The 21,904-nt window shown below is 40.2% G+C and overlaps 1 protein-coding gene across 1 annotated transcript in view; it reads left to right on the forward strand.

Annotated features, from left to right (window-relative positions):
* Window positions 1-21,904, forward strand: part of LOC136836419 (uncharacterized) — a 471,898-nt gene that overhangs the window by 99,917 nt on the left and 350,077 nt on the right. Inside the window, exon 2 of the mRNA XM_067100638.1 lies at window positions 1,779-2,263. The gene's annotated coding sequence lies outside the window, so the exon portion shown is untranslated. The remainder of the gene's footprint in view (window positions 1-1,778; window positions 2,264-21,904) is intronic.

Consider the following 21,904-nt stretch of genomic DNA (forward strand, 5'->3'; position numbering starts at 1 on the left):
ATATGCAGGAAGTGCATTATGAAAGACGAGACCATAAACCACATAGCAAGTGAATGTCCGGCGCTTGCACAGAACCAGTACAAAAAGAGGCATGATTCAGTAGCAAAAGCCCTCCACTGGAGCCTGTGCAAGAAACACCAGCTAGATTGCAGTAATAAGTGGTACGAACACCAACCTGAGGGAGTTATAGAAAACGATCAGGCAAAAATCCTCTGGGACTATGGTTTCAGAACAGATGATACGTGCCAATAGACCAGACGTGACGTTGATTGATAAAATCAAGAAGAAAGTATCACTCATTGGTGTCGCAATACCATGGAACACCAAAGTAGAAGTGAAAGAAAGAGAGAAAATTGAAAAGTATCAAGACCTGAACATCGAAATAAGAAGGATATGGAATATGCCAGTGGGAATCGTACCCATAATCATAGGAACACTAGGCACGATCCCAAGATCACTGACAAGGAATCTGGAAAAACTAGATGCCGAAGCAGCTCCAGGACTCACTCAAAAAAGTGTGCTACTAGAAACAGCGCACATAGTGACAAAAGTGATGGATTCCTAAGGAGGCAGGATGCAACCCGGAACCCCACACTATAAAAACCACCCAGTCGAATAGGATGACTGTGATAGAACCCCCCCAAAAAAAAATAATAATAATAATAATTCCCACTTCCAAATATAGGGTGCTAAGGTACTGTTAAATTGTTCTGCAGAGTAGTAGATAATATTTTTTCACTTATTCCCAAAGAGTTTCCTTTTATTGGGCTAGAATTTTTTCTAAGATTCCTTCGTATCCACGCAAGAATCGTTACGGTCAAAACCCCGTTATGGACACTGAAAGTGACGATAACTATCTCATTACAATCGTTACTGCTACAGTTCGCCATGATCCCAGCGATGAATTTTGTATTTTCTTGATTCATATGTAATTTAAGGCGTTCGATAAGTATTTTTTTTAGTGTAACGATAGATATAAAAGCTTTCAGTTACTTATACTGTGGCTATTGAAGTTATTTATCTCTATAACTCCATTCCCGCTTTCTCTCTTCAATCGTGAGATCCTTGTACTTCATCTTTAATTTTTGTATCTCTTTATCTTGTCATCTAAACCCTCCAACTCCGAAAGTGTCCGAAAGTGCCTCAGTGCTTGGCTTGACAGCCTAAATTTAATTAATCATTCAGTGTTGAAACTCTTTCGCCGATAAACCACAAGTATGGAGAATAAATAACTAGTCCAACAGCGTTGGAGTAAATAAGATTTATTGTTGTCAGATACTATACGATTATATTTCATGTGGAATGCATTTAGCTTTGGTTTTCTCTCTCTCTCTCTCTCTCTCTCTCTCTCTCTCTCTCTCTCTCTCTCTCTCTCTCTCTCTCTCTCATACACTTACAATTATATTTTCATATTATTAATGCAATTATATTTTCATATTAATGCAACTGTATTTCCATATTTTTATTGTACTTTATGTGCATGACCTAAATCGTGTCTTTAAGATATTTGTGGTTGCTTTGTCCTTTTGCCTGTAATCAACATATATATATATATATATATATATATATATATATATATATATATATATATATATATATACATATATATATATACATATATATATATATATATATATATATACATATATATATATATATATATATATATATATATATATATATTATATATATATATATATATATATATATATATATATATATATATATATATATATATAACCACCAGAATTTCTGATGATTTTATATTCATTTTGCAGGCAGGCTGAGGCTGCAGGGACTGCATTTAGTTATGCAGCATCAGACAATTCCTGAGGAGAGCGAAGAGGGTAGAGACAGGTGGTGGAAAAGAAGGGTGGAATCGTTGCATGTAAACGAGAATCATCATCTTGGTGTTTGATCTAGCGGTCATGGTGTAAAGTGCGTGTAATGTCATACAGTGCTGTGCCAAAGCATTTGAGGTTGAAGTAGTGAACCTTTCTACCGTGCTCTTGTTTCCGCTGGAGTGGTTTGTGTCAACAGACGTAGCCGCATCGGCTGTTCGACCGCAGTGAGCATTTGTAGGCATTGTTAGGAATATGGCCTGAATGACAACTCTAGTGGGTGCGTGAGAAAGCGTCCCCTGAGAAAGCCTACTGGAACTTTATGCAGAGATTTTTTGTTCAGTTTCTGCGAGATCAACTCAGTAAGAGGATCGCGTGTGTATGGCATCCAATAACCAACTCCGCACATCCCCACTGACAAGGTAAGTGTGGTCACCTTGTTTGCGTAGGACGAGAGATTTTAATAGTATGCTTGGTTATTTATATGCTCACATTTAATACTTGTTTTTCTGCCTCAAACTTCCAGGTCTCATTCTGTGTAGAAGAGAGAGGAATTTCAAAAAGTAGGAGCCCGTTTGTTATTTAGTATTTCAAAAACTTCTACACTAGACGGTAGTGAGTGCCGGAAAGCAGGTTGCAAATTGAATTATTTTGCTGAAAATGAAGAAGTTCCTGACGTTCATAACGATTTTCGTAGAATAAGCTTTTGCAGCTTCCATAAACGATAGGGTGTTTTTGGTTGAAGTTTAAATGTTATAATGCTGTTACTGTCCGCGACGTCACTGATTATTTACGACGTCATTATTGCCAGGCAAGATTGTGGACGCTCACATTGATAAGTACAATTTGCATAAATGCTCTCGATAAATAACAAGGCTACAAATGTGTTGTGTAATAGGTTTTTGAACACAGGCTGGTTTGCGGAACTGTACTTTTATGGCATCTCGTTCATTAAAAGCGAAACTGTCTTTGCCTTCATGAGGATTAGGATGATGCAGTGCATTTACAGTTTATAGAAGTACTGTAGGAGTGGAACGGGACCCCACAAAATTACACGAAGCTTCGAAGTGCTGCGCTTTTCCATAATTGGTCAAGCGCTAAAATAATGCACAAAGATTGTAAACGAACAATTATTGTTTAGTTGAGTTTAACCATTTGAACTTCTCATACCACAAAGCGTAAATATTTAGAATTTTTCCCTTTTACCTCGTGACCAATTTCACTGCTGCTCTATTATTCACCCAGCTCTAGCGCTTTGGTCTCGTTGGCCGCCACCTGTCGATATATTATTATGCTGTCGTGAATTGGTTCACGCAGACGGTCTCTGGTTGTAGTCTGAGTCATAAACTCTTGCACCAGACCCGAGTCATGTAATATATGCAGTCCCTTATGTATAAGGCAATGAGGTTTTATGTACACACACACACACACACACACACACACACACACACACACACACACATATATATATATATATATATATATATATATATATATATATATATATATATATATATATGTGTGTGTGTGTGTGTGTGTGTGTAGCAGTGTGTGTGTGTGTACTTAGGTTCTCACTTCTTATATGACTTGTTCAAGTGAATTGGTAATGCCCAGCCTCTCATTTAAAAGGCTGGGGTTAGCCTTTCAAATGAGAGGCTGTGACATTACCACTTCACCTGTACAAGTCATAAAAGAAGTGGGAACCTGAGTACACACACACATGTTTATATATACATATGTATATATATTATATATGTTTATATACATATAAATATGTACACATATACATTTTGTACATTATAAATATGTTATATACAGGGTGTGCATAAAGTCTCTTTACAATTTAAAAAAATATTACAAAAGTCATTGATGAGATATCTAAATCAGATTTGTTCTATGTAATCAGCAGTTATCAAAGTTTTCAATCACATTGCATGTGTGTATATCAGGTACCCTGTTGATGAAAGAGGTACTGTTAAATGAACCCCTAAAAAATGGCTTCTCCTCAAGAAAAGGCACAATATGTGTCATGGTTTATTGAAACAAAATCGGATACACAGACTCAGCGAAACTGTAGAACTGAGTATGGAAGAGATCCACCGTCATGTCCGTCAATTCGTGCATGGCACAAGAAATTTATGGAGGTAGGGACAGTGTTGGTTAAAGGGAGGAGCGGACGACCAAGAACATCTGAGGAAAACATCTATTGATTAAGACAACCCTTTGATTTTTCTCCTACAAAGTCCATCCGTACTGCTGGCAGACTCTTACAGCTACCACGTTCAACAGTGTGCAAAGTCTATCCATACTGCTGGCAGACACTTACAACTACCACGTTCAAGAGTGTGCAAAGTCCATCTGTACTGCTGCCAGGCACTTACAGCTACCATGTTCAACAGTGCACAAAGTCTTACACACGAACTTGCTATTATACATTTACCAAATGCAACTCATTTTGCAGTTAACATGCTGGAACGAATTTCTGAAGATAAAACGTTCCTCAACCGAGTTTGTTTTAGTGATGAGGTAACCTTTCATGTTTCAGGGAAACAGAACACACATAATGTGAGAATCTGGGGAGCAGAACATCCCCATGTCACTAGGGAACTTCACCGAGATAGTCCAAAGGTGAATGTGTGGTGTGGAATCATGTGCAATCGAATCATTGGTCCATTTTTCTTCGAGACATCAATTACTGCAGATGTTTGCCTTAACCTTTTGACTGAATATGTAGCACCACAACTAGATGACCTACAACCAACCATCATTTTCCAGCAAGATGGTGCACCACCACGTTGGGGACTGCATGTTTGTGGGTTCCTAAGTAAAACATTTCCAGGCTGGTGGATTGGAAGGAATGGCCCAATTCCCTGACCACCTCGTTCACCAGGACTTCTTTTTATGCGGCTATATTAAAGATATCGTGTATTGAGCAAAGATACGAGACATCACTGATCTCAAGCAAAATATCGTTGATGCCCTTTGCACCCATTTTGTGCTACCCAAAATTATTCAACCAATCTCAACCGCAGTGATTTTCATTTACGTGTCAGACTATTTCAGGGCTTTAGCCCTTTCAGATTCAGTTATTTGCTATGCATTTTCTTGCTTTTATTGCACATTGAATGTGCCTTGCTTGCTGTTCAGTCAGCCCTTTCATATTAATTTCCTGATTGCTCAGTTTGTAAATAAACTCAATTTAAAATTACCGACTGGTTTTAAAGGTGACCTCCACTTCTCTGTTTACTTAGATATGATATCAAGGTAAGTCAGTTTATTCATTACATTTATTGCTTATATTCTGAGTGCTAGGTGTTGGCCCCTAAGGCAGTTGACAAAAAATCCAGTTTCATTCTTCCAACCGGCCTCAAAATGTAACAATATATATATTTATATACATGTATAAATATTTTATATATGTACATATATATTACATTTATTTAATGAACAGTCCACGTGGCCCTCCTCCCGAATGACCAGAATGCAAAGTGTTGATAACAGTCAAGCGCATGTATTGTGTGAATGCCCAAAATATAACCTGCAGCAATTATAAAATTTTGGAAGTAGATCAATGAAGGAAATTTTGTCAAAATCTTTTACATTTCAGTTATACCAATTTTAATGTTCATGAGCTGTGATTTAATTAATGAAATATAAAAATAAGTAAATAATAAAACACAAAACCCCTTAGGGGGTCTAATGAATTTTAAAACTACTAAATTTTAAAATGTTGCTTAACTTATTCTGAAATTTAATATATCTTTTCAGTGAGCATAAATGGAAACTTGAGTATAATTGTTTTTATTGTGTGAGTGTGTTCCAGTATAAGAGTGTATGCCTTTGTGCAGTTTTTAATTTCATTTCCATTCATTCATCATCATACCGAATGACCTATTTGGTCCCAGTGCTAGGCCTCTGGCCTAGACCTGCTATTTCATCTAAATCCTTCAAGTAGCCCTATGAGAGCTGATAGTCAGCTCAGTGGTCTGGTTAAACTGTTTTAATAATAATAATAATAATAATAATAATAATAATAATAATAATAATAATAATAATAATAATAAATAATAATAGGCTTATCATACATATACATAAATATTTTATGTATATATTATATATATATATATATATATATATATATATATATATATATATATATATATATATATATATATATATATATATATATATATATATATATATATATATATATATATATATATATATATATATATATATATATATATATATATATATATATATATATATATATATATATATATATATATATATATATATATATATATATATATATATATATATATATATATACAGTATATATATATATATTTATATACACACACACACCTACAGACACACACACAATAAATACATTTTATGAATGTAAATTTTATATATTATGCACATTATATATATATTTAATGTACTCCTTATATGCATGTATGTATATACTGTATATATTTTTTATCAATATTAGAAACATTTTATATTACACATTGTATACATTATATCATGTATATTATATTATTATATGCATTAGAAATATATACATTATATATATGTATGTATGTATGTATGTATGTATGTATGTATGTATGTATGTATGTATCATGATCAGTTACTGCTGCAGTGTGGGGTCTGCTGTTGGAGGTTGGAACCATCATTCTTTGGAGGCTTGAATTTCAAGTCAATGGCCCCTGTATGCTTGTTCCATATAAATAGGTTTCATCTACTGAAATTATATATATATATATATATATATATATATATATATATATATATATATATATATATATATATATATATATATATATATATATATATATATATATATATATATATATATATATATATATATATATATATATATATATATATATATATATTATAAAAAGTTATGCATACCTTAGTTTAACTAGACCACTGAGCTGATTAACAGCTCTCCTAGGACTGGCCTGAAGGATTAGATTTATTTTACGTGGCTAAGAACCAATTGGTTACCTAGCAATGGGACCTACAGCTTGAATGAAATGTAATTGCGCACAGTTATTTTACTCTCTGTATCTCCTAGTAGCCGAGGCTGTAAATGCAAGTATACAAAATACTTAGATACAGGGAAAATAATTAAAAACTCGCCTTTCTACCTTTCTTTTGGTCTGTTGAAGCTAATATATAATTTTTCCCTATTCCAGGAACAGATTTGATGATTGCAATTATACAAAAAGCAACCTTTCGGGTCTGTTTGAAATCAGACCGGTTGAATTGCATGCGGGTGAATTTTCTCCACGTAAATATAATTAAGCTCTTGAAAATGAGACCATTTATTCAAGGACCAAGGGATCATCCTCTCCACCCCCCAAAAAACTAATGGAGGTGCAGTTGCGGTTTGTTAAGTGGAAATGAGGGATGCAAATCTGTCCCGACATAGCTGCTGTGACCGCAATTAAGCTCTCCTATTTTATTTTATCTGTAATGGTGGTGGTTCCATAAAAGAGGGCTATGGGATATATACCTGTTACAGTTTCGTTTGAGTGTGGGATCGGGAGGAAGGCGCAATGTAAACTTTACCCTCATATGGCAAGTTTATAATAAAAAATACCGGGCGTTTCCCTGTGTATAGATTTCATTTTTGAATCTCGGCTAATGTGGTATAATGAATTCGAATATACCGAGACTGGTGCAGTATAATGGCGAGAAAGAGATGCTCTTGCTGGCTCTGGATTTCCTCTGCCTTTGGCTGGCTGGCTGGCTGGCTGGCTTGCCGCTTAAACCGTCGCTACACGTCGGACCAGGTTGCTGGCGGGTGGGGTAGGGTGGGGGGAAAGGGCGGGAACCTGAGCTTAAAGGGGATATGGATGAATTTGGGGACTGGGGTTTGCCGTAGCACGTACTGCAATTCTTTGCAGGGCCGTTGCAGGGCGGACCGAGTGACATTTCTCGCGGCTTAACTTCCTTGGATTGGATCTTTGTTACTTTTTACATGAAATTTGAGAGAGAGAGAGAGAGAGAGAGAGAGAGAGAGAGAGAGAGAGAGAGAGAGAGAGAGAATAATGGAGAGGCATTATCTTATCCTAATAATGCTCTCTCTCTCTCTCTCTCTCTCTCTCTCTCTCTCTCAATCTCAGAAGTGAACTCTCAGAGGTGGAGCTTTGTATCCCCAAGGCCTCCAGCACGTCACACCGTTTCTCACTGGGAGAGTGGACACACTGCATTTAACCTCGTAGGGGGTAGTGCCGTCAGTGCACCTCGTGCGGTGCACTGCAGGCATTACTTAAGGTTCTTTGCAGCGTGCCGTAGACCCCTAGCTACTACCCCTTTCGTTCCTTTTACTGTACCTTCTTTCATATTTTCTTTCTTCCATCTTACTTTCCAGCCTCTACTAACAGTTGATTCATAGAGCAACTGCTTTGAGGTTTTCCTCCAGTTACACCTTTCAGACCTTTTACTGTCAATTTCCGTTTCGGCGCTGAATGACCTCATAGGTCCCAGCACTTGGCCTTTGGCCTAAATTCTATATCCAATGTACGTTTAATCGTCACTAGGCGGTTTCACACAGATAATATTAAACCAGAGTGGATAGGAGCTGAGAACTTTTTGCCGATACGACCAAGATTCTGCAGTTTACACTTCATTCAACAATTCAGTCAAGTATAAGAAATAAAAACAAAAAGTAATAAAGACATACACGAAGAAAACAAGTGGACATACGAGACTAATGCACAAAAAAAAGAATCACGATGAAAAACATGCAGTGACTCGGAGAACTAACAGAAACGTACACACATGAGTCACATAAAAATAAATGCTACAGTAGTTTACAGTAATAGCGACAAAAGGAAAATAGGAATTTCCTCAGCCGCCGCTTACAAAAATCAAGATGGTGATTTTTTGGTATGACCACTAACGCGTAGCGACGACTATACACCACTGAATGATCACAAATCCTGCATAAGTGAACCTCAATACTGAAAAAAAATGTCTCAAGTAAGAGATTTAAAAAATAATACTGAAAAATCACAGACATATCTCCTGTGTGAGTAAAACATGAATACAAATACGACCTCTTATAATGCAAACTTGAAGAACAGTGAATCAGTGCAGACACACATCTCAGAGACTCAAATACTGATGTAAACAGAGCATCACTACTATTGCAAAATATGTCTCGTATAAAAGAATTTAGGTGCACTGAATCACAACAGTTACACCTGCAGAATTAACACTAATGCAAAATGAAAAACACTGCTTTTACACGACAGCAAAATGGACTTTTTCTTGGAATATAAAATATTCTAATTACAATTATCGCGACTGCCCAGAGTACCAAAGTTAGTATGAACATGCAGCTCATTCACTCAGGCACTCCCTTAACTTAACCACTAGATAAATACCAAAGGTTATATTCACACATTGAAGAGCAATTGAGAACAGCAATTTACTGTGTGGCATTCTCTCCCCCAATTGGGATACTAATTTTACGCGAGTTACTTTTATAACAGCAATACATTGCAATGAAACTTATCCCGAGTACAGAATATAAGCAATAATGAGTGCCTCGATGGCCAGATCGGTAGAGCAGCAGCTTCGGACTTCATAGAGGTCTGTGGCGTGGATTCAAATCCGCTGCTGACCGGTCAGAGAGGCGGACACTTTGTTATCCGTGTAGACACCCCGGGATTATGTATATAATCAACGGATAGGTTTGCTAAAAGCAAATGGGTGTTACAGACTAATACATACACAAACAAAGCCACTCCAACATCGTCTCGAACTGTCGACCTAACTGCTCAACTCTCCTCGCTGCTGGGAGAAAGGGAGCTGGTGATTTGGTACGATATATGTACATAAGCCACCGGGGTCTAAGCAATGTCAGGCAGGGCAGCCAATCGAGACTACAGTCTACCCCAAAGCCAAATCAAAGTCCTTCAAAAGAGGCATCGTGCTTACCCCATACAAAAAATGGGAAAAAGCATGTTAACAGAAGAAGAGTATAAACAATAATGCAGAGATGAGTGACTACATATGTAACCACCTTTGACTATTTCTGTCCCCAGCAGATAATTAATTCAGTCAGTCACCAAGGGTGTGCAGTATAATTCTCATGACAAGATCAGAAGCAATAATGTGAAATTATAAACAGAAAATGCACCTCAACTTTATAAACTTTCAAGTATAAAAATATCTACACGCACCAGTAATTCTCTGACAGTTGCTATTGTGAACTGTGATAATGATTGTTATGGAATTTCAGAAGCAGCAAGTATCATTATCACAAACTATTACAACACTTTTATGATTTCAAAAAACGTTTCCTATCAACTTTACCCCTTTATTTGTCATAACGTTGTAACATAACTTCATTTCTCTCCCCATTCTGAATCAGTTGTTCACTTCAAAGAAATGACTCTTCACTTCCGCCTTGCTCTTACTGTCAGTGCGGGGACTTCACTTTTCTGCCGTGGTTGCTCAGTGGTCTGGTTAAACTATTTTAATAATAATAATTATAATAATAATAATCTGCCGTGATCGGTTCCGGTAATCAGGTGACATTGAATGGGCTCAAAGCAGGAAGGAGTGGTTCGGTTAGGACTATGTGTCGATGAGGACCAAGGACGAGACTTAATGGCGCTGAATGGCGCCGCTACTAAGACTTCAGGTTTTCTGCCCTTAGACTAGTGTGTGTGTGTGCAGTACTGATTTTGTTGCTGACTTGACCATTAAGTGAGGCTATGTTGACATGTCTTTGGCTGTTACTTCTGCTAGCTCGTGCTCCGGCCAACTGACTTCTCGAAAACTTTCCTGTATTTACAGTGCTGTGAAGATCTTCAAAGGAGGGCCTAAGAATAATTAGGCATCCCATCAGTGAGGTCAACAATCTTGGAAGTTAGCCTAATGTCAATGAGTTTAATCATTGGCCAGGTCATCAGATCCACGAGGGTATGCCTAAAGGGTAGATCCAGCAATTTATTGGTCAAGATATTTCTTTACAACCCTTAAGACAGCCTACAGGTAGGATTTCTCCTCATCCTGTTGTTGTGCCCTGAGGTTTGTGACCAATGGAAGATGTGTGGGTGGCGATAGGCATGAGCCTCTCCACTGCAGGTGTGTCATTAGTCTGCAGATGAGGATGATCCAGTGGAAAAGTGAAAATGAGACAGGAGAAGAAATAGAGGGATTATCTTTTAGCCAATTTGCAAGTCACTTCCCAAAATGTATTTTTTTCCTGTCTAAATTTCACTTATCCATTTATAAGCATTAATGCACATTTATATATATATATATATATATATATATATATATATATATATATATATATATATATATATATATATATATATATATATATATAAAAAATCATCAATAAAGGAAGAGGACACACAGATGTACAAGCTGACCTTATTCTAACGTTTCATAATTATCCATTTAGTACATCATCAGGGCTCTAATTAAATGGATAATTATGAAAAATGGAATAAACTCAGCCTGTACATCTGTGTGTGTTGTATTCCCTTTATTGATGATTTTAAATATGGATTGACTCCTGACTCCTCACACTAATCTATATATATATATATATATATATATATATATATATATATATATATATATATATATATATATATATATATATATATATATTGTATATATATGTATGTAATATATATATATATATATATATATATATATATATATATATAATAATAAATAATATATATTACATGTATATATATATATTAATATTTATAAATATATATATATATATATATATATATATATATATATATATATATATATATATATATATAAAACTCTCTCTCTCTCTCTCTCTCTCTCTCTCTCTCTCTCTCTCTCTCTCTCTCTCTCTCTCTCTCTCTCTCTCTCTCTCTCCCTCTATATATATTGTATATGTGTGTGTTTCTGTGTAATTTGCCCTTAACATCTCATGTATCTTTTGGGGTAAGATTATTGTTCCTCATTGGGTAGGTGGGTACCATTCTCAGCTAGCACTCTGCTGGCCAGCGTTCGATTCTCCGACCAGCCAATGAAGAATTAGAGGAATATATTTCTGGTGATAGAAATTAATTTCTTGCTATAATGTGGTTTGGATTCCACAATAAGCTGTAGGTCCCGTTGCTAGGTAATCAATCGGTTCTTAGCCATGTAAAATAAATCTAATCCTTCGGGCCAGCCCTTGGAGAGCTATTACTCAGCTCAGTGGTCTGGTTAAACTAAGGTATACTTAGCTTAACATGGGGTAAGAATGCTGTTATTAACATTTTGAGGGTAAAAATACTATTATTAACATTATTGCTTTATGTTTTGAGAATGAGTAACGGGGCAATAATTTATTGTTCATTCTTGTTTGGAGAAACAGAATCTAATTGTTTGGCAGAATCTGTGTAGTCGTTAGCTGTATTAGGGAATTTCTTTTCAATCTTAGATGGGTTGTGCTCAGTTGGACAAAATTTATTTTGAACATCCGTTTATCATCAAAGGGATAAAGGGGGCGTTCAGCATGTAATTATGATTGTTGATTCAGTTGAAGCATCAAATACATAACTATTGGGTTTTTGTTGATACGTAATAGTGAAATTGGTATTTGTTCCTACTCATATACAAACCTTTGTTCGTTACGTAATATTTAGCTTGTGGATGTGAGCAGGAACAGCTGTTTAACTTTCAGACAAGATCATTGTTACCGACAGGTAGGGGGAAGCTCCGCCCACCTGTTGTATTGCACTCCACTTTGCTTTCGGCACTGTTGTCATGTGAAGACATCTCTGAGCTTCTCTGCCTGATGGCTGTTTGCTTTCTTATGTTTTCTTGTTTATTGCTGATTGAAATATATTGTTGTTTTTGATAATGCAAACCCCTAAATCATGTAAGCCATCTTTGGAGAGGAAATTGCAGGCACTCAGGCACTGTCCAAGGAAGGACAGGCCGTGTAACCGGTTCCTCTCCTCAATCGAGGTTGACCCTCATACCCTTTGTGTATCATGCTATAGGCATGAAAGTAACCAGAACAGCCTGTGTTCAGAGCCCTGAGTTTGGCCTTCTGACAGTGTGTGTGAAGTATGCCAGGAGGAAGAAGAGGGAGAAGATTGTGTCATCAGAGTGCAATACTCTGCCAGTGACACTGAAGGTTCTATTTGGTTCCTTCTTCCCTCTGGCCCCAAACTTTGGCTTGCTGTTACCACTCAAAGGAGAGGGGTTTTCCCTTTGCTGGCTCTTACCGCTGTGTCGATAGAGAACCACTGCGGTGGGCGGGGGGGGGGGGGACGACCAGGCTGGTTCCTCTATGTGAGTCTCTCTCTGCTTGGAGGAAGAGTTGCCCCTGGGTGGGTGCTTGTTTTCAGAGCATAGGGAGGCTTACTCTCCTAACTCGATTTTTTTTGCAAGTGCTGTGGAAGCCAAGGGATTTAGGGACCTTAAGTCTCTCAGGGGAGCTGAGTGTGTCAGTTCTTTTTGATCACTTGAAGGCTGTGCAAGGCCTTCCGGTAATTGCCTAAAAAATTACCATGACAGCTTCTATTGTACTGGTGTCCATCAGCTCTAGGACTACCCCTACTTCAGTGGTAACTCCACATGTGGCCTCGATGATGTGTCCCCAGGTGCTGTTGTCTGCTTTATTCTTAGGTGATGTCCTCCTCCACACGCTGCTGTCTAAGGCTGTGCTCAGCATGGAGAAGTAGTTTAAGAAGAGGAGAAGGAAGTCGTCATCATCATCTTTGTTTTTGTTTTCGTCCTTGAATGCGGTCGCCTTCTCCCCTTCTTGCAAAGCTAGCAAGTGGAGGAAGAAAAAGGTTGCCTTGCCTGCCTACAGGAAATCTCTTAGTGCCTCTAGCGGCTAGCCCTCTCCTGCAGAGAGGACTGCTGGTTCTCTTGCTAGTGATGCCGCTAGTACTGCCGCTCCCGTTGCTGAGTGCACAGGTGCATCAGCTACCGGGGATTCCCCAAACCCCTGGTGTACTGATACCGGCCCCAATAGCTCGCCTACCCAGGCTGGCAAGGGTCCCTGGTCTACTGATCCAGACCAAACTGTCAGTGTGGCCCAGTAAGAGATAAGCAAGAGCGTGCAGGTGCTTCCTCACCAACCCCTTCCTTCTCTTCAAAGAGAGAGGCTCAGGAGTCCCGTGATTGTGGTCTGTCCTAACTGGCCTGCTCACCCAGGGCAGGCAAGAGGAGGTCCCCTGCTCAATCTCCACTTGTAGAAGCTACAGCTTCTAAGAAGATTGGAGCACACTTACAGGACAGCCCTTGACCTTGTTCATGTGAGTGGGACCACTCTCCCTAGCCCGTGCAGACATTGTCACTGCAGGTTCACGACCTCCCACAGCTTGCTCACCTGTCAAGACCTCAGTCTTTGACAGGCTGGGTAAGGGTGCTCGTGATCCCTCAGCTGTCCCCTCCACCTCCTTGGGGTTTTTTGAGAGCTGAGAGGTGGACAGGTCTGGGGCCGGGACCAGGACCATTCTTGTTCTCATCCCAGCCCTTCTATGGACACCTATGTTCCTGGTTAGGTCTTAGGACTAGACAAGACGTATGCTCGAGTGGTTGAAAGATTGCCGGGGGGCTCTGGTGAGTGTCCCTTTCCTGTGGAGGGAGCAACTCAGGAGGTGCCCCAGGACTTGACACCTCTGAGTTTCAGAGGCATTTTGTAGAGATCATTTGGATGATACAGCATTATAATGATCTCGAGGAAGAGTCCTTGGCTTTTCCTGTGGACTGCTCTTCAGCCATCGAGTCTTTTTGGGACCCTGGAAGGAACTCAGGGCATCGATCGGCCTGCTTTGGTCTAGACTTGTTGATGGGGTTTTGGATCACGTGAATTCTCTTGTTTCTGGACAAGAGAATTCACGTTGGTCTAGCTGGTCATGCAGGACTTCCTCTTCCTCTAGCTTACCAGAGGAAATATTGTGTGCCCTCAGAGAGCCCATTGCTGACGAAACAGGTTGACCCCAGACCTGACCTGTCTGTGTTCCAGTCTGTACCTGGAGAGACTCTGTGCAGAGGGAATCTCCCTCTTGCAGATGGAGGCAGCAGCACTGAAATTAACTGCCCTGGCAGCATTCAAGATGGTCTCTTGGATTGAACTTTGGTTCATGTCAGTGGCCAAGATTGCTTCCTCTCCTTTGTGCTTTTGTACACCTGAAGTGGACACAGCCTTTAAGAGACTGGGGCTGCCTGGAGTTAGGGCCCTTACCTACCTTGTCCACCAGGAAGCAAACCTGTGAGTGAGCCTAGTTTTGGATAGGCAAGATGCTGTGCTGTTTCAAATCTTTAGGTTTACTGGTTTTGAGTCGGCATTGATGCTCAGGAACAGACCTGTCATGGGATCTGCCTCCCTCTTTGCCAGAGGTGAGGTGGAGGCCGCAGTGAATAGGCTTCGGGTCAGCTACAATGACAAGCTTGTTCACCAGGCAGTGGCCAAAACCTCCAGGTCTTTGATTGGCACTGCAGCCCAACCCTAGCCTGTCCTCTTTGGGGCAGAGAAAGTCCCAGAGTTCCTCGGCCCCTCGTAGAGGTACCTAGGCTTCTGCTGACCTGGTAACAAAAGGTGCGCAGTTGCGCCCCTGTCAGCCCTTCTCCTGCTCCAGGAAGGGGGGCCAAGGGAATGAAGAAGGGTGGAGGATGCTAGGGGCAGTGTTCCTCCCTGCTTGCTGCCGACGGTGGGGGTTGTCTGTCGAGCCACTGGACAACTTTGCAGCACCATGGAGTGGAGACCTGGGTTGCAGATGTCCTTTGGGTAGGGTATTTACTACCCTTCAGGTTTTTCCCACCCCTCACTCTCGGTTTGGTCTGGTTCTAGACATGCATTCCTGGCTCGCAGAAGGATCTTGTCCTTTGGGAAGAAGTGAATGTGATGCTCATGAAAGGCTCTGTAGAAGTCATGAAAGACCAATCTCTGGGGTTTTACAGTCGCCTGTTCCTGGTGAAGGCGACAGGTGGCTGGATGCTGGTTATCAACCTCTCTCCACTGAACCAGTTCATTTACCAGACCCGGTTCAAGATGGAAACGGGTCATTCAGTTCTCGATACCATGAGAGAGGGTGACTCCATGCTTTTGGTGGACTTGGATGTGTATTTTCAAATACCTGTCCATCAATCCTCCTCCTCCAAGTTACTGTACCTCTGCATTGCCCTTAGGGTAATGGTATTTTAGTTCGGGGCACTTTGTTTCGGGATCTCAACCACTCCCCAAGTGTTCAGTTAGGTGTTCATGTTGGTCTTGGCTTGGACTCATTCTCACAGGATATGTCTGTTGAGATACCTTGACTTTTGGCTGGTCCTGGCAAGCTCGTTGCTACAGTTGCTTCATGACAGAGATAGACTTCCTGAGTTTTGTCAAGACCTGGGTGCAGTGATCAACTTCGAGAAGTCGGATCTCAGAAGGTAAAGTGTGTGAGTATGATGATAGATATGGCAGCAGAGAGGTCTTCCCTTTGGATTCTCATATCAGCAAGTTCTGAGAGGCAGCACAGAAGTTCCTGTCATGACAGGAAAAACCTGCTCGGCAGTGCAGGTCGTTTTTGGTCTCTTGCTGTCTTTGGAGATGCTTCTGTTTTTGGACACATTGACTGAGGGATGGGGTGCACACATGGAAGAGTTGTTAGTTTTGGGAGTGTGGGACTGGAATGACAGACATCTCCACATCAGTGTACTTGAACTCAAGACAGTTTTTTAGCTCTACAAGGGTTTCAGGACCAAGAATTGGGGCACTTCATGGTGTTGATGAGCGACAGCACCACAGTGGTGGCATGCGTCAACAAGCAGGGAGGAGTGGTATCCTTTTAGCTGCACAGGTTGGTGGTGCAGGTGCACGAGTGGGCAGTAGTGCACTTAGTAGGGCTGTCAGCGGGATACATTCTTGGAATGTAGTGGCAGACAAGCTCAGTCACCCGAGTCAGGTGATAAGGACAGAGTGGTCCCTACACCAGGACATTACAGGGAGGCTTTTAAATTTATGGGAAGTCCCAAACATAGACCTGTTCAGGACCCATTACAGCAAGAAGTTACCAGTGTTCTTCTCAATTGGAGGATGCTTTCCAGCACTCATAGGACAACTTAGAGGTGTACTCCTTCCCTCCTCTTTTTCTAATTTGTTGGGTGATCAACAGTGTCCTGATCACCCCAAATCTCAGGTCGGCTTTGGTGGCTCCCAAGTGGCCACACTCTGAGTGGTATCGGGACCTGCTGGGTCTGTTGTCTGAGGTCCTGAGAGAGATTCCCCTGTGGCATGACTGTCTGTGCCAACCGCAGGTTGAGAGTTTTCACTAGGCAGTGGAAGTGCTGGCACTTAACACCTGGAGACTCTCCAGCTTCTGCAAACGAGAGGGCTTTCTCAACGAGAAGGAGATGTCTGGATACCTGTGGAAATCCTCAGTGGCTGTGTACCAGGGAAAATGGGCCATCTTCTGTAGTTGGTGTCATGAATGGGGTATCTCGCTGGTTAGCAGGTAGTGGATTTTCTCGTCTTTCTTCGCTGAAAGAAGCTTCTCTCATTTTCGTCCATTAAGGGCTATTGGGCTACTCTTGGCCAAGACCTTTGGTTGAAGGGGGTAGATCTCTCATCCTTGTGGGAGATCTCTATGCTTCTGAGAAGCTTCAAACAGTCTTGCCCACCCAGGGAACTCAGGTCCCCCGAGTGAGACATGACTCTCTTGAGGAGCTTAACTCGTGCACCATATGTTGAGAGCGAGCTGTTGAGAGAGTCGTCAGACAGGGATCTGACCCTTGAGACTGCTTTCTTGTTTGCCCTGGCTTCAGCAAAGAGAGTAGGCAAGCTTCATGGCCTTTTCTTCAATGTTAAGCACTCAGGGGATGGGGATCTGTTATGCTAGAGTTTGTCCAAAAATTTGTGGCAAAGACTCAGAAACTGTCTGTCCCTGATGCCAGATTCCAGTCCTTTTTGATCCCCTCCCTAGAAGACATTGTAGGTAATGATCAGGGGCAGATGCTACTTTGTCCAATTAGAGCGCTGTGGTACTATCTTAAGAGAACTCAGCATCTCAGGCCTGAGTGGCAATGCCTCTTCATTAGTGCTGGCTCAACCAAGAAAGAGATGTCCAAGAGCATGATCTCTTTCTGGCTTTGTGAGACAATCAACAGGCATACTCTTCATCTGATGAGGTAGACAGGAGATCGGTCTGTCCCATGCATTCCTGAAGAACCTCTCGGCTCAGCAGATACAAAGCAGGTGTGTGCCCCGCCAGACCCACATTTACCACGTTTTACCTTCGGGATGTTACCCATTAGTGCTTGAACAAGTTTTCCTTGGGTCCTGTGGTAGCTGCTCAACAAGTTGAGTAATTCATCCAGCTCCCCTAAGGGGACAGATAGCATTCTCGTCTAAGATGAACGGTAGTGTGTGTGTGTGTGTGTGTGTGTGTGAGTGACTGTTCTCCTCCATTTTGTTTTACTTTTCTGTCTCATAGGGCAGAGAAGCAGTTAGTGAGCCATCATGTGCTGTATGGATGAGTGGTACAGGCAAGTGCATGGCAAGGGCAACCTGTCCTTCATCTTTTTGTAGATTGTTTAGATGCATGTTCCCCCTCTCTTTAAACAAGGCGAGAGAAGGATAGACAATGAAACAAACCCATTGGTTTTTATTAGCAAGTTTTATTGTCTCCAAGACCTAGGGTTCCTCCAAGCCTTCGTTAAAGTTAATGAAGCAAACTCATTACTTCATGCTATGAAGTCTAGCAATTGCAACAAACTTGAGGTGCGGGATTCCTTTCTTAGCTCTTCTAGTCCAGGAAGGTATTCCTGTGTGGGTAGAACCAATCAGTCAGTTCAGAGATTTTCCCAGATTTCCCCTGCCAATGGGAAAGTCTCGTATGTAAAGAACGAAGGTTTGTATTTGTGTAGGAACAAATAGCAAATTTTTAAAGTAATTTGCATTTTATGTAACGTACAAACCTGTGGTTCTTTACATTCACGTCCCACCCAGCCCCCCCTCATTATGGTAGCCAGAGGGCAGTACGATAGGGTAGTTTACAACCTTGTGTGGAAGTTGAATGGCCATTCCAGCTCTCGTCCTTAAGCTAAATCCTGCATAAAGAATTTCAGGTTTGTATGTTAGGAAAAATACAAATTACTTAAAAATTGCTATTTTTGTATGCATTAATTATCACTAGGGTTTTATTCATCGAGGTGGAGACTTATGTAATGCTATCGTGTAACTGTAATTGCATATAATTATAAGTGATGCTAATTTACAGTATTCTTTATGGCGGGAAATTATTGTTAATGAAATTATGCATGCACTATTTAGTATAGTTATGTAACTGAAGCATTCTTTACATCTGGAGATTTGTTGGCAATGGGGAAGGGCAAAAGGTCCTTACTGATGTGTGTTTAGAGAGAGATTTTTTTTAAAGTTCAGCTTTTTAGGAATTGTACTGTGTATATTGAACTTTTTGATCCACACTGACTGAATAATCATGTAGGCTCCATAGCCTTAAAAGCTCTTAGTGCTTAATGTGACACAGTAGATTCGTGAAGACTTTCGATTGTGTTGCCTGCTGACCTTCAGTGTCTTCATGCTAAGTGATCTTGTAGGTTTTTATGGGTGTGAAATGTCATCTAAAGTCAATAAAGAAGCTGGATAACCACCTTCCAGATTCTTGATTTCAGATGCTCTCTACGTTTCATCACGTGGGCCCTAAACCATTTCACTGGGAGGTTGTGGTAATCATCATCCATGATAACAGCACTCACTGGTGTTGTCATCCACGATAACAGCACCAGTGAGTGCTGTTATCGTGGATGATGAAGAATGCCTGCCTGTCTTGAATGGCCATGAAGAATAACTTTCCAGGTTGAAACGGTAGCTGTGTAGATTGTTGAGTTGATGTAAGGACGTAAGCATTGTGCTAAATAGGAATGTTCCACGAATGTACTCGCGTAAACAAATTGATATCGTCCATTTACGTTGAAGCTATTTCCACTTATTGGTTCACCGTCATTTTTCAATAGGCGAAACATTTGCCTTAAATTGTGAGGTGGAAAATTTTCGGGGAAAACACCAGATTTTTTCTTTTCCTAATGACGAAAGGCCAAGAAACTGATTGGAAAGCACACTGAAATGATTTGCAGTCTTGTGTCTGTTCTTTTGCTGAGCCGCCAACATTAAGTCGCGCAAACACCAGACAGCAACTTAAATACCAGTACGTTTTCATGGCAATTTGCAGAATATAATTATCATAACAGACATTAGTCTCCTCGTACATGGTGCTGACTATTGTTTATGTTTCCTTCTATTTTTATAGAGCGTGAGAGCATACAGTATGACTGGAAATTATAACTAATGAATTAACATATGCGGGAATGTGTGAGAAACATTCTTTACTACTCTTATAAATGGCTTCGTATTCGACATAATTTCAAAGCTGAGCGATGATGGAAATGTTCACTGCGCATTTGAACAACTCACGCTTTCTGGTCTTTCTGCGAATTTTAAAGTATCTTTGTAAATTCCATATGTTTTTTTATGGGAGCTTTAACTTTTCTCAGAGAGAGAGAGAGAGAGAGAGAGAGAGAGAGAGAGTAATGTGTCTTTGCAGAACATGTGGTGGAGAAATGTGGCAAATAAAATCATTGCATCCAGGTTTACCGCACAAAGGAAAACCGTATCATACAATACAATATATAAATGAGCAAATGGTGATTGGAAATGAATATGCTCTGCCTAACATTAGACAAATAAAAACTTACTGTAAACGTGTGCGTTGTGCTCTTCAGCATGCAGGCCTGGTAACTTTTTGTATATGGTTAACTCTGGGTTAAGCGATTTTCATACGAGGTTAAAAATTGAGCAATTTGAAGGCCATGAGAAGTCTTGCAAAGTTACTAACACGTTTTAGTCATCAGTGAAATGTGAACAGTTGATTTATGTATATAATAGAAAAACCTGTCGATGTGCGTACATTTACCTCGAGGCCGAATTGAATTAGTTTTGTTAGACAGCGTGTTTATCCATGGGGCTGAAATCATTCATAATTATTCTGTGTATGAGTCAATTCTAAAAGCTGATGCACACATCCATCTTTATCTTGGGGACAACTCGCGATGGCCGAACCTACAGTACAGTAGCCTACATATGGATGGATGTGATCATCCCACTCCGTCGCTCCTGAAGAAGGCGGGCAGTGCAGCACCCAGGAAGGGAGGGAGGTGAAGACATCAGCGAACTGTGTTGGGCACGGGGCGGGCCACTCGAATCTAGTTTGACTTGACCCACAAAATATGCTTCAACAGTGGGAGACCGTTTTTGCTCACTGCTGACTAGCTTGAAAAAACAATACCGCTACGCCGTGTATACATTTATCATCTGTCGTTTGTTGTTTGTGTTCGTGCTTGCTTAAGTATGTATGTATGTATTGATGTTTATATAAAGCAATTCAAAATCATTATGGTGTGCAGAGTAGTGAATATTATTTCTGAATTATTTGTAAAAATTTAAATAATACCTGTTACATGTTAAAAAGATAATGTATGATTACCTCTGCGAGAGAACCTTTCTGCATTGCATTAATGGTATATGTCTCTGCATAATGAGTTAGCTTAAACTAAAACGACTGTATTTTAAGAATAAACTATCCAGAAGAGAATTAGCAATGGTAAATTTCCAGGCCATCTTCAAGTCAAGTAAGCTTCCCAAGAAGGCCGAAGTGTGACCAAACTTCACTTTTTCATGAAAGGGAGGTCACGTAAGTCTATCTCTTGATACTGAAATAGAATGTTATCAGTATTCAAGGATATCAAATATTACAAAAGGAGGGATTGGGGGGCGGGGGGGTGGGCGGTGGGTGGGGGTCTGGATTGTTGATTGCATGACCAGTGAATTGAGAAACACTTGGCAAGTGTTTTATGAGCCATGTGCCATGCGACCTTAGCTGAAAGTCCCGCGTTTACTGTGCACACAGCCAATAGCACTTATCCTCCTTTACCAAAAGGATGACGTATGATACTTTGCGTCTTCGAAAGATGAGTGTGGAGAGCCTTTTAGCTAATATAAATGAAATGCTGAGATTTAGATC

The sequence above is a fragment of the Macrobrachium rosenbergii genome, chromosome 56, assembly GCF_040412425.1.
Source record: "Macrobrachium rosenbergii isolate ZJJX-2024 chromosome 56, ASM4041242v1, whole genome shotgun sequence".
NCBI lineage: Eukaryota > Metazoa > Arthropoda > Malacostraca > Decapoda > Palaemonidae > Macrobrachium > Macrobrachium rosenbergii.